Here is a 13954-nt window from a genome sequence, read left to right as displayed (position 1 = left end):
TAGACTATGAAGGAAGACAATCTAAAGTTACTAATTAAAATCGGTCATAAGAAACCACCATCATGGACAACAGCCATAAAGAGCAGGTTTAGACAGCTATGCAGACTACGAATAACTCTGCTAGTGTCCTACGCCGCTGGAACTTCTCTTAGAGGTGATGCCTACGTTTATGAAGTGCCCACTGTGCCTCAGGGCCTACTCTGTGCTTGCCACGGAATCCATGTTGCAAACCTGCAGAGTAGCTTCTATCTCCATTTTATAGGTGAAGAAATTGAGGTCAAGAGGACAAACCAGTCAATGAGAACTAGGATGCAAATCAAGGACTATGGGGCCCCCCAAAGCGCTCTTTATTCGCCACCCCTGTGTTCCCAAAACAGCTAAAACAGTGCACCTGATTGTGAAGAACACATGAGCTAAAACTGATACGGTTCTTTCTCCACCCTTTCTTTTTTTAATTATTTTTTTTCAATTATGGTTGACATATACTAATTTCAGGTGTACAACATAGTGATTAGACATTTATTATAACTTACGAAGTGATCAATCCGATAAGTCTAGTTCCCACCTAGTGCCATACAGAGTTATTACACTATTGTTGACTATATGACCCATGGTGTACTTTACATCCTCGTGGCTGTTTCATAAGTGCCAATTTGTACTTCTCAATCTCTCTCCACCTTTTCCACTTATCCCCCAACCCTCTCCCACCTGGCAACCTCTCCACCCTTTCAAAGTTATAATTTGAGTATTATTAAAATAGCAGAATTTCTGGTCCACAAAATTTCCACTTAATTACACATCTGAAGTGTTGCGGGACCATCCAAATGTGAAACTGGTCATCATGGGCAACCACTGTTCTACTGTAAAAACACTTGAGCCACCATTGTCCTTAACAATGACATTTTGCCACTGCATTGGGTCCATGGAACAAGATACTTACATCGCATATCTACCCATTGCCTACTGCGTGCTGTCTGTGGAAAGCATTCATTCAACTAACTGATTCATTTATTCATTCACCCAAAAAGAACTTACCGAGCACCTGGTATACTCAGGTTGTGGGAATATAAGGTTTGAGCACATTCAAAGCCCACAGTTGACAAGAAGAGAGGAGTACGCACCTAAGTAGCTATCATTATAAGGACCATAATAAAGGAGTAGAAAATGAGATGCGGGACTCACGAAGGAGGGAGAGATTTATTCCAGGGAAGCAGCGTGGAATGCTTCATGAAACAGTTTTCAACCAGGCTGGTTTTGTAGGGTGGGTGAAATGCAGACTTGCATCCCAAAGGAAATATTAAACTAAGCAGAGACATGAAGGCAAAGGGTCATGAAGAAGAACAGAAAACTGAGAAAAGCTTTAAAAGCCAGGTATGGGAGTTTGGACTTTCTTTGGTCAGAGGGAGAAACCAACGTCAGCTTTGAGCAGGAGAGTGACATGAGATGAGTAATGCTTCAGGTAGGATGATCTGACAGCCCTACAGTGACACTGCGGTGGGGAAACGGTAAGAAAATCCAATTTGGACGTTGTTGAAAATTGCAGGCATTTATTTGGGAATCAAGGAGTGGGGCCTTACTTTACTCACTCCAACGTACATCCCCGCTTCTAACAAGAAATGTTACCAAAGGCTGGTCAAACTTAAAATCAGTAAATAGACTGAGTCTCTTTTGACTATTTGGAGGAGGAGACACCCAAGCCGTCAATCTCTGGCTCTGGAAAACAGCAGATGGTCTTTTTGGCAGCGGATCCATTGTCCTAGTTATATGTTTTGCTCAGGCTAATGCTGCACTTTGTTTGTATTTCTTCAGCCTGCACATTTGAGCAAGGGGCAGGCAATCTCAAATGGCAACCACCAAGGAAAGCTACAGTGGGCTCCAAATTTGAGCGTTCAGATAACCCAGGCACAAATACATCAGAGCAGATATCATTCTTCTATGCTGGTGATATGACGGAGTCCTGAGCACTCTGTAAACAATTCTGACCAGTTTCCTTCCAATCTTCAAAACCCTAAAGACAACCAGAGAGAAAAAAAGCAAGGAGTAGAATCAGAGAGTAATAAGTGGCTACACACGTAAAGCTGGAAAATTCCTGATACTGGTTACAGATTTCCGGAAAATGACTGCTTTGTAAGACAAATTTTTGAAAACAGTGTTTTTCTAGACCTGCCTTTCGATGTGCTCTTTTCTGCAATAATAATAAAGAAGCTCTTGCAGGAGATGAAGTGACTCATAGCATTTTCTGCATGGATTAAATTTCTGCTACTTTCTGTAAGCAAATCAATAACAGTGAATGGCACTGGCATTTGCATTTCTGCAGCTCCAAACCCACTTGGGAGGGGTCACAGGAGGAATCAGAATAGGGGTGGGAGATCCATTCTTTCGTAAAGAGTTTCATTTCATCCTCCCAAATCCACTTTAGCCCTTTTAACAGAAAACCTCTGGCAGGGGAAAAAAAAATCCACCTTTATTCTAACAGAAACTAATTTTTCAGGTATGTAAGTGAAAAATAATGCGGGACTACCTTCTGTACTTTTTTCCTTCGTCTTGTTTTGAGCCAGGTGAGGAGGACAGCCAACCGAATCCTGCATATGCAATTCGCATATGCAATTCGTCAAAGGCACTGCCAGTGACAACTGCTGCCAAACCCGTGAACCTACACTGTAGCTGGGAAGCATTTGATTTCATGAAACAAAAAGGTCTCAGAGCCAAAAAGGGAGTTTCCTAGGAAGTGATGCCAAGATAAGAAAATGAACTCTTCAGGGAAGTTCTAGGAAGAAAAAGGTAGAAGCAGCCACATAGAAGAGCTGGGGAAGGGAGGAACACTAGAACAGTACAAAACCCATTTCACTAGAAACCAGGGAGCAGGATGAGAGAGAAGGTATGTACTTATGCCTTCATTTCAAGTATTGGTGAAGGCAGGAAAAAATCCAGTGGAGGGAGACAGATGACCTAGTCCAAGTGCAGAAAAAGGAAGATGAGAGAATGGTCAATTAAAATAAATAAAAACACTGCTTAAACTATATTCATAACCAAAGTTGTAAGAGACTGCTATAATCTCTACAGTTGTAATTCTGCTGCACGAACATGTTTTTAAAAATAAGGCCTCAGTGGAAATAGAAGTCCAAGCTGGAAAGCCTACAAGGAAAACAAAGCAGCACTTCTGCCTCACACAGCACGGTTTCCTGCAGAAACAGTCAATAAGAACAGAATCATTTGTTATGTAGACAAAATAAAGGCCTTGATTCTCTTGAACATGCTCATTAATATTTAGCCAGTTAGACACGGGCCTTCCCAGTTGCAGTGTACCAGCCCATAAAAATTTAGTAGGAGGAGACACTGGTACGCATGCGCGTGTGTGTACACACACACGCACACACACATACACACATACACACACACACACACACACGTGCATGCGCACATCATACACATGTGCGCGCACATGCATGTACACACACATACAGACTATCCATTTTTTTCTCACCCTGCAGGATTGGGAAACCCACAAATTGTCCATGTATTTTCAAACTTGATCTTGCATTAGGAACATTTAAAGCTCTGGTGCCTGACAGCAACCAACTCCTGGTGGGGAAGAATCAACCAATCGATCAATCAATCTACCTTTCTATCAATGAATCTCTGTCTCTCTCTCCCCCACAGATTCTAAATTCCTCCTTATATTTTTTGAGACTTGATGAGATCCCAAGGCCAAATAAGAACCCCGCCCTCTTCAATGAGCCCTGGAGCTGGGCAGAGCGCATTTTCCTCAGCTACAAGCCCATGCCCATCCACAGTACCAACTACATCCAATCCAATCCACATTTCCAGGCCTCCAGGTACACACACAAAAGGCTTTTTGAAAGAATAAAGGATTCCACCCAATTTGTATAGCAGTTCTGCCAGGTTTGTGTAGCCAAGCTTTACAACTGGTAAATAATATGTCCTCCCCAAATATAAATAGCACTGATGATAATTACCATTTATTGAGTGTTCGCCATGTGCCAGATGCCTTTACAAACATCTAATATTTATAACAGCTTTAATCAAAGGACTCATTAGCTCCATTTCACAAATGAGGAGTTGTAGCTCAGGGAGGTAAAAAACAGTCTGCCCAAGGTAGCACTGGAGCAATCAAGGATCTGGGATATATACCAGGGCTGGGGCTGCTACACTTCATTTTATCTTCTGCTGGATTCTTTCATCTAGCCACAAAAACACAACCATGGGAAAACCCAGCCATCTCACGCCCTCCTCCCACCTACCCACAGAACAAGAAGCCTGCATGTCAGCTCAAAAGATTCTCCTGCAGCTATCCCAAAACAGAGAATGTAGGAGGATTTTACAAAAATCACTGGTCTGCAGAGGCTGTGAAGTGACTTCCAGGTTTAAAAACAAACGAGAATCTCCCCAGAGCCAATTATTAGCACTGATGCAGCTCATAAAAAAGACCGTAAAACCATCTCTGTTATACTTGTTCTGTGTTTTCCTTTCCCAAGGTCTATGGTTCACTCACCAACCAGGAAAGCCTAGACTTATGTCCTGGCCCCTTCCCTTCCTTGCCCTTATGAGAGCCTCTCAAGTTTGCACAAAGGAAACATCATTAACCAGCCTCCTCTATAGGATCTCAGATGGGTCCCAGAAGCCGCTTCTAATTTACTTAAATGATTGAGATCTCCATCTCCCAGTTACTCAATCCTGCAATACCAGCCAGCAGATATAATTGCAAAGCAGGTAGGCCAGACTCACCAATCTGCCGATTCGGTGCCAGCGAACGTTGCAAATTACAGGGTATAAATTTAGCAGGGTGGGTCCTGACACACATTCCTGCAAATTACACGTTCCCTCGCTAGTACAAAGTGCATTAATTACTTCAGGAGCAATGTACTACCTCCACTTACTCGGCGCTTTTGGGAGAGCTGTGAACAACTCAGAGTCACCTACGAAAATTAAAACATAAATAAATGATGCCTGGTAGGGAGGTGGAACTTTTCCAAGGGTCTTGGAATGAGAATTGTTCACTTTCTCCCCGCAGACTGAGAGTCACTGAAGCCCACTGTGTAGCACTGAGGCTGGGCTGATCAACGTGGAGACACGAGAATGGGAGCAGGAGGGCTGCAAAACCCGAGCAGGTGGTGATGTCATAGCAGCACTTCCTTCCCGTTTGAGCTTCAAGTGCTACTTCCCCTGCAAGAGGGAGAACGGGCACCAGGTACAGCAGCAGCACAGATGCGACCGGAAGTGAGGTCTGGATCCACAGGCTCAAGCCCATCAGGAAATTTCACCACAGGTAACAGAGCCCTATCTATGTGCTGGGCACTGAGCTAGGCACACAAAGACCTGCATCTTTAAATGGTCCTTCACTACAGCCACGTGAAGGAAGAAGGAACCAGTGCTAACTTTACAGAGGAGGAAATCGAGGCTCGGACAGTTAAATACGTTACCCGAGGTCACACGGTCAGAGAGGAGAGGAACCAGGTCTGGGCAGCAGCATCTGCTGAGGGTCGGCCAGCCCCCGAGGCTCGTCGGGGCCACACCACACACCGATTCAGCGCCTCCTTTGACCCGGGCACACAGTGCAACGCTTTCACCAGGCTGTTCCATTTAATTCTCGAAACAACTCTGGGAGCTGTTCCATCCTCTTGATTGCACCATGAGGAAACCAAGGCTGGGAAGAGTCAAGATATCCAACTAGGAAGTAGCGGAGCCAAAATTTTAACCCACTTATATTCCTCCTAAATTCAAGGCTTTTCCCTCTAAACTGAGACCCTATCCTGTGAGTTAGACCTAACCCTGATAACTATGCAGCCGATATGATTTAGGGAGGAAAAAGATTAGAAAGACCAAACTGCCGGGTACAGAGGAAAACATCAAAAGGTCCCAGAGCTCATACTTCCAGAGGGAAGGGGACTGGGCAGACCGTTTTCAAGTCACAGCTGTAGGGGACACTGAGGGTGGTTTTTTGCTTTAGTTACTCAGCATCCATTTCTCCTCCTTTCTTGGAATTGCCCCTCTCTCAATGGCTATGATTTAACAGGACCATAATCAAGGGTCCTACACTCTCCAGCCAAAGGGAGAGGTCACATGATCTAAGCCGAACTAAGATGATGCTCTCTCCTGGAGTGTGCCTCTTGAGAGTCAAAGACACTGATAACACCCCATTCGTTCCAAGAAGCAAGACGTGACAGGACTCTTTTTACTATAAGACCAAGTCTCTCCAATGCCACTCAGTTTGGAAAAGCTCACAGGCCTCCTGACTGAAGGGACTTCCACTTTAGCAAGAAAGCGAGGCTGAGAAAACACAGGTAATATGAAAGAAAAGTAACATGCACACTTCCACAAAATCTGAGTATAGTCTACACTTACAAAGAAAGAGGGTATTAGGAGAAAAGGTGGCTGGCTTCCAGAGGGAACATGTACAGTCTGATAGGAGAGACTCCCTGGACCAGCCAGATAAGTTAAGATCAGGCTTGGCTATCTCCAGAGTGACCTGTCACAGCCAGATCGCTGTCTCGTCACATCTAATATTGATAGGACATTTCCCCTTAGTAATAATAATTTGGCGGATTAATTAAACTTGGAATTCTTGAGTACTCAAGGTTATGACCTCAATCCCGACTTCAGGAAATTGCACATTCTTTGTCTTAATTGGAACTGTGTATGGTTTTACCTAATAAAAATGTGTATGGTAACCTAATAACACATGCAAGGTTACACTCTGCCAGAAAGCTCATAAATAAAGTTGACACAGTTGTATAGGAAATAGCTGTCCTTAGATTAATAAATTTGTAGGGTGACTGTGAGCTTCGATTGCATAAACACCGCCTCAATACTTAGGTGGTCCCTCTCTAATTCTTTTCTACTAAAAAGCGAGGAACAATGGGGTAGGTGTACCATGGGGGCCCTGACCTACCTAAGCAAGCCAGGATAAAATCCTTTGAAAACCATTCATCGGGAACAACATTTCTGACCTCCTAGGACCCTTACTGTGAACTGAGACTCATCATCCTAAAGCCAGCTGAGATTCTGGTGGACCCTCCCCAGCCTCGGGGAGCCTGATGCCCGGATTAGGAAGACCCAGTGTGACCCTGGGTGGGTGCTAAGGCAAAGAGCCAGAGCTTTAAAAAAAAAAAAAAAAAAAAGGCACCAGGAGGAGATGATCACTGAGGGTATCAATGGGGCCCTTTGAAACGATCTCATGTGTTCTCTTCCAGTCGGGGCAGTAACAGTAACAGAATAATGCAGGAGTCGCTACTCTGGCTGTTCATGGAATGATAAGGCTGACACAGGAAGGAGTGACAACATGCACAAAGCAGTGAGCGACCCGGCTCCTGCCTCGTAGGAGTCGGTGCCAGGTAACTGTCTCTGCTCCTGGCCATTCAATATCGGGGGCACATATGGGTGTGGAACTTCTGGAAATCTTTCCGATCTATAGAAATGACTATAGATGTACACAAATAATAGCTAGAAACATGTTATCCACAGTGGTGCAGATTATCATAAACAAAACCTTGGAAACAAAATAATAACCCGAATTAAGGAGAGGTTAAAAGATTATGGAACATAATTCAATACAGCCATTATAACTGGTATGAAAGAACTGGTGACAGAGTGGGAAGTGGAAGCAATCGGCCTAGGGGACAGGCACCCCAGTCCAGAGGGACACTGTGTGGTTTCAAAAAAATCAGTTAGTATCAGAATGGGCATCCTAACTTGGGAGACAAATGACATACACGCTTATTATTTTCATAATAAGATTACAGAAAATAAAGCTAATAAAAATTATATTGACCAATAGAATTAGGATAAAGAAGACTGAGGATAAACTAAAATAAATAAAATGTTTTAATGAATAGAAAAATGTTCAGCATTTGTAAAATAAAAAAAAAGTTTAAAAACTTACATACAAACATATATAACATGTCTGAAAAGATAATACACCAACTTTTTCTAAATGGTAGGATAACTGTTTTTTTTTCCTTCTTTCTAATTGTATCTTCAACAACAAATAACAGTAAGAATAGCAATAAATGTTATTTTTCAGAATTTTAATGGGGTTGGAGACCATTGCAGAACCAAGATGTCAGAGAGTCAGTCAAAATAGGTTCAGCTTTGACTATGGAGAGACAGTTTCCCCTAATAACTCGAAAGATATTTCTTGATCAAGAAACCACACAGTGACGCATAAACAGAACTCATTATTTAGAGAATTCCCCCACAGACTCTTTCTGTTATGAGTGGCATCTTAATGCGTGACTTGGCAATGTAACAGAAACTTTACATTTCAAACATATCTACATGACACTCAGATCAAAAAACGTTGTGGACTTATATCTGAACAGTCAGACACTGGCAGATGACTGCCTTCTCCTCAGAGCCTTTTTTCTTCAAGTTCTCTTTCCAACTGCAGTCTGCTCTTCCTGGCAGTTTCCTAAGAAGGTACTACTTAGGAAACAGCTAGAACACACAGCCCTAGTCTGAGTAAACCAGTTCCCACCACCTCCATGGCCAACGTTCACAGTGTAAGGGCTCCCTGAATATGATCATCCACATCTGTCCTTACCAGGTCGCCCGCTTCTCCTCAGGTTGATTCGTGGCCCCCTTCCCTCCAGGTCCGGCCCCCATCCACTCTGCCTGGGCCTGTTATGGCAGCTTCCCACCCAGTCTCAGGGCCCCCAAGCTCTTCCCCCTCAGCCGTTTTTCATGCTGAGGACCCGAAGCCCCCAGCTAGAAGATCCACGGCCTGAATGACCCGGGTCCACATACCTCTTCTACGTGTATCATCCGGGACGTTCTTCTCCACGAACTAAGTTCCAGGCATCCCACATAATCTCCCGTTCTCTATACATACTTTTTAACAATATAAAATATTTCAAGCATTTATAGATTTTAACATAATAGACTCTCATGTACCCAGACCCCCAAATTCACAAAGATTAACATTTCATCATATTTCCTATCTTTTTTAAGGATCAAACCAGCACTGAGATGAATAATGGTTGAGAGCACCCTCCCAGCCATCCTCACCCCAATCTCCTTCTGCTTTCCTCAGAGATAACTACAGTCCTGGTGTCTTCTGTTTTCTACTTTTATCACATATGTATAATACAGCAGTGTTTATATATGCGTGTGTATATACATACTATATACACTATGGGTATGTATGCATAATTACATATCTATACACACACTTCAGATAGATAGATAATAGATGAGAGAGAGAGAGAGAATCGACAGACAATCCTGTTTTGTGTGGTTTTAAAATACACTGAAGATGCACATGACATAGAGATCCTTTCTTTTCCCGCCCTACAGGTCTTGAGAGAGCCATCCATGTCAGTGTGTGAAGATCCAGCCTATTTCCTTTAGTGATGGCACTCCACCTTATGACAGTGCCATTACTTATTTACTCAGTCCCCTCAGACGGACAATGAGGCCATTTCCAATGTTCTACCACAGCAAACAGAGCTGCAGTAAACACCCTCGCAGGTGTCTCTGCAGGCACACGCAGACATTCTCTTGAGTAGCAATGCTGGGTCCAGAGGACACAGGGCTCACCCATCTTAAATATTGCTGTGCCCAGGGCCCCTGATCAGCAGGTCACCACCGCCATTTACGCTAGACCCTGACCATTGCTGACTGAACCAGAGGGGGGACATCGATCCAAGATGGGTTGACATGCATGGTGTGGTCAGAAAAGATGAACAGGTGGCCCACATTCCTCCCTTTGGGTCTTTGGAATTAGGGCACAGGCTAGCCAGTGAGCCATGGGAGCTGAGCCGGAGGAGCCTGAGGGAGCCCTGGGGTGGCATGGATACAAAGCCCTGAAGAAGCAGTGGGTCAGAGGGGGAAAGAGTGGGCATATGAAGAGAAACCAAAATACTTGGAAGGGGCATCCATGCAAGATCAAAAGACGGGGAGTGGAAGAGCCTCAGCTCTGGAGAAGCTGCTGGCTCTAGTCCAGGCCGCTGAGGAGTAGCCTTGCTTTAAGTTCCTTTAAAGCAGGGGTCCCCAAAGCCCCAGGCTGCGGACAAGTACCAGTCCGTGGCCTGTTAGGAACCGGGCCACAAGCAGGAGGTGAGTGGTGGGCGAGTGAGCAAAGTTTCACCTGTATTTGTGGCCGCTCCCCAGAGCGAGCATCACCGCCTCAGCTTCCCCTCAGGTCGTCAGGCATGAGATTCTCATAGAACCACCAGTCCCTGATGACAAAAAGGTTGGGGACCGCTGCTTTAAAGGTACTCTAGCTGACTCATCAGAGAGGACATCCTGCAAGGATCTGTTAACGTCACCTCTGTCACAAAGCCTTCCTCGGTCCAATCGGTGGACTCACTCCTTCCTGCCTGCTCACAGCATTTCCCTGTATCTCTCATAACATGTAGTTCTAGTACCTTCGTTCCTGGGCTGTACCCAGATAACTGACTCCAAGTTTGTTCTCTGCAAAAGTTAGTAATGGCCTCAGCCCCGGGTCACATATTCTACCATGAGTCTGTCTCCTGCACAATGCCAAGCACAGGGCTTTGCACACAGTAGGTGCTCAATCAGTTTCATGAGTGAATGACAGCTGTGAGCTCCTCAAAAAGCAGGGCTCTATTTCCATCACATATCCAGGGCTCCACAGTGTCAGGTACAGAGTAGGTCCTCGTTACACGTGTGCTGGACGAATGACCGTGAACAAACCCATCTGCTTGAACGACTCTCCCAGGGCTCATACCAATGATCAAATTTCAAAGTGGAGGTGACCAGGCCGAAGGATAATTTATCTCCCTAAAGACGCTAAGTGTCAGTTAAATTGCTGTATTTAATAGGGCCTGACTTCGAAGGGCCATTTTGAACAAAAGCAATAAATGCTCCAGTAATGAGTCTACTTTAAATTGCTATTACTATTGCTACACTAAGTCCAAAGGATTCCATGAACCATCAGACCAAAGCTCCAATTAGAATCTGCTGCTTTTACAAACCACAGGCCCCAGACTCACGTCTTTGACCTCCCTAGAACAAGAGAGGATATTTTCCAAGAGTATCCAGGATAATCCTCTCCAGAAGTTCAGTCTAGGGTTGTTTTTTTTGGTTTTTGTTTTCATTTTTGATCAGCCTGCCCAACAGGCTCTAAGCGATTTCACATAGTTGAGTGCACAAACCTGATAAAGAGTGAGTATGCCATGGCTGAAAGGAGACTGGGGAGGGCCTCAGAGAATCCATCTAGTATTAAACATGTTTATTCTATTTCTTGGATGCATCCAATACTTATTAGCCCTTGGGAATGTCGCAAGCATCAAAAAAAGAGGGAGGAAGGGAAAAGGCCTTCCTTTATCTGCTACAACAGATTGTAATCTCTAACAGACAAGATGAACAAAAGGCACACACGTAGTGAAACTAAGTGACAGAGGCATTTGTGCAGCCAAAAAGAAATCAGCTCAGAGGGTTTCAGGTCAAACAGCTTTGTGGAAAACAGCTTTTCTCAGTCTCAGTCATTCTGGGAATAGAGGAAGAAGTTAGAGACAGAGGCTAAGGCAGGTCCACTCTTATATTCTGTGTGACCGCTCTCCTCCAGAGAGCATCCTCGAGGTCTCCCGGGCGAGTCCGCCTCCTTCTAAGACCTGCACATCTGAAAAAGAAGCGTCCACTGCCCTGGACTTTTTTCTAAATTTAACATCTTCAGCCATTCATCAGATTCCGATGATAAGTGAAGACAACACACTTGTGTGGTAAAAAACAAAAGGTCTGGAGTCAGACAGACCTGAATCAGGGACCGGCCCTACTACTTAGTAGCTGTGAACCTTCAGCAAATTGAAGCTGTTGGAGCCTCAACTTCCTGATCTGCCAAATGGGGCTAAGAAAAGTTGCCACCTCATCCTAAAAACAGCTATCATTTTTTGAGCACAGAGAACACATGCTATGTGTGTACTGCCTTATTTCAGCTGTCTGTCATCCCATGAGGTGAGGGCATTACGATCTTTCTTTGATACACAAGGAAACCGAGGCTTAGAAAGGGAGACGCTACACCCCAGTGCTACCCAATGAGCAAATGAAGGGGTCAGGTGTTGAGGCGGGTCCATCAAATCTTAGCAGCGTCTCCGCCTGCATGCCGGGATGCTGGGAGAGGCTTCACACCAAAAATGACCGTTATTGTTTCATTAATGTTTATTTATATTTGCTGCTTCGATTCCCCTCAGCGTGCTCCTTGCCCCTGACTAGCTCAGACAGGCCGGGAAGGACATCAATTCTTGATCAAGAAACACATCTCCACCCTACATTGAAATACACGCACTGGGTTCTCCCCGCTGTCGCGAAAACCTGGAAATGCCAATTTCCCTTCTAGGTACGTAGTGGGGTCTGGGACTCCCACAGAGGGCCAGCCCTGTGGAAGGACACAGGTCACTCCTCCTCCCACCACCGCCCCTGCCACGGCCAGCTCAGACCGCCACCTAAATAGGAGGTTTTCTGTCCCTAAGGTGGGCCCCTTTCACCAGCACTAAATTCACAGTGGGAGAGAGAAAAGAAAACCCTGAAATCCACATGAGAGTCCTTTTAACATGGAAACCATCCTGCCAGGAAGAAGCAAATATTTGTGCAAATAATTAACTAAGGAGGTAGAGTCATCTGTCCAGTGTCGAACAAAACTTGGTGAATAAATAGCCATGGCCATGAAATGGCCTCTCACAGGCATGGGAGGGGGTGGCAGGTCTGAATCGGCTCCTAAGGGCTCAGCAATGACCATGGCAGAGAACGTGCCATGCACCTACACTAATCCAGGATCTTTTGGGTATCTCTATTTCCCATCCTTTTCCCTGGCAAAATTCTCTTTCCTTTGCATCTCCAGCCAGGGCTGTGCACTTAGGGCACAATTAATTAATAATACCAATCAGCTAATTCAAGAGCTGTAAGGGAACCCAGCTCCTCTTTTGTCCCTAATTTCCTATATTTTTCCTAATTTCCTATCATCCCCTATTTTGAAGTTTACTTTCCGTAGAAGGGCTAAGAGCCCGGCAGCTAGGAATTTCTACTGTTTCTACGCTGCAATATTCAGAAGAAAGCGTCTTTGCCTGAAAAAAAAAAAAAAAAAAAAATGGGGCCTCCTGGATAAGCTGAGTCCATGCGGTGTTTATGCATCGAATATTGTGCTTAACGAAAAACCATGCATCCAGCCCTTCTCTGTGCCCTGAGCTTCCCTAACCATTCCAGACTCCAAGGCAAAGGTGTTTACCAGGAGTCCATTCACTGACAGTACCTTTTTTTTTAATCCTAAAGTCCAATGAATCTTTTAAAAGAATACCCAGCCTCTTGGCTAGCACAGCGGAATGCATGTTGAGACTACCGAGTTTGTAGTCACGACTCAGTGACTGATAAACCGTGTGACCTTGAACCCATTTCTTAAGCTCTGGGACTTGGTTTTTTCATCTGTAAAAAATGGAGAGGAATCTATAAAAGTGTGGGTATGGAATCAATTTTGTGGGTCACGTCCATTCTTTTTAAAGAAATGGAATGGACTAGAATAAATCAGGATGTATGGAGATGGAAAGAGTAGGTTTTGATTCAACTTTATATAAATGTTCTAGTTTGCTGAGAGGCAGTTACACCATTCTGTGATTTTAAAAAAAAAATCAATTCGTAGACTTTCACTTTGGAAAAGGAGATAAAGATCATCGAATCAAAGCTGCATTCCCATTGACATGGCCACCAGGGAATCTGTGGCCGGCCACATGTGCTTCGCTATCATTGTGAAGGATCTGTCAGTTCTGAGAATCTCAACCTTTGGAATATACATTTTCATTGTCCAAGTAGATTAAGACAAGGGGCCCTTCCATGATGATAGGGGCTGTTGAATGGTCAAGAGAAGTTAGTTGTGAGAAAATTTCCTTGTTTAAGCTGGCTCCAAGATGGATCCAACCCCAAGATGTAAATTCTTGCATTGCAAAGTTTCAGACACAAGGACAATCACAAAACATAGTCAGAGGTC

At 44.4% G+C, this 13954-nt stretch overlaps 1 protein-coding gene and 1 long non-coding RNA gene across 3 annotated transcripts in view; one reads left to right on the top strand and one right to left on the bottom strand.

Annotated features, from left to right (window-relative positions):
• The window catches only part of LDLRAD3 (low density lipoprotein receptor class A domain containing 3), a 187068-nt gene extending 181848 nt beyond the window's left edge, over nt 1–5220 (bottom strand). The window contains exon 1 of one of the 2 annotated variants that reach the window (XM_011356832.2): nt 5214–5220. The gene's annotated coding sequence lies outside the window, so the exon portion shown is untranslated. Of the gene's footprint in view, nt 1–1182; nt 1203–5213 lie in introns of those variants that run through there. The other variant, XM_023528682.1, reaches the window with a different exon arrangement.
• LOC111737780 overlaps nt 1–13954 on the top strand; it is a 43530-nt gene that overhangs the window by 24863 nt on the left and 4713 nt on the right. The gene's annotated exons all lie outside the window — the stretch shown is intronic.

Source organism: Pteropus vampyrus, unplaced genomic scaffold (assembly GCF_000151845.1).
Source record: "Pteropus vampyrus isolate Shadow unplaced genomic scaffold, Pvam_2.0 Scaffold31, whole genome shotgun sequence".
Classification (NCBI taxonomy): Eukaryota; Metazoa; Chordata; class Mammalia; order Chiroptera; family Pteropodidae; genus Pteropus; species Pteropus vampyrus.
Note: the sequence above shows the minus strand (reverse complement) of the source record. Positions and strands in the feature narration are given on the sequence as shown.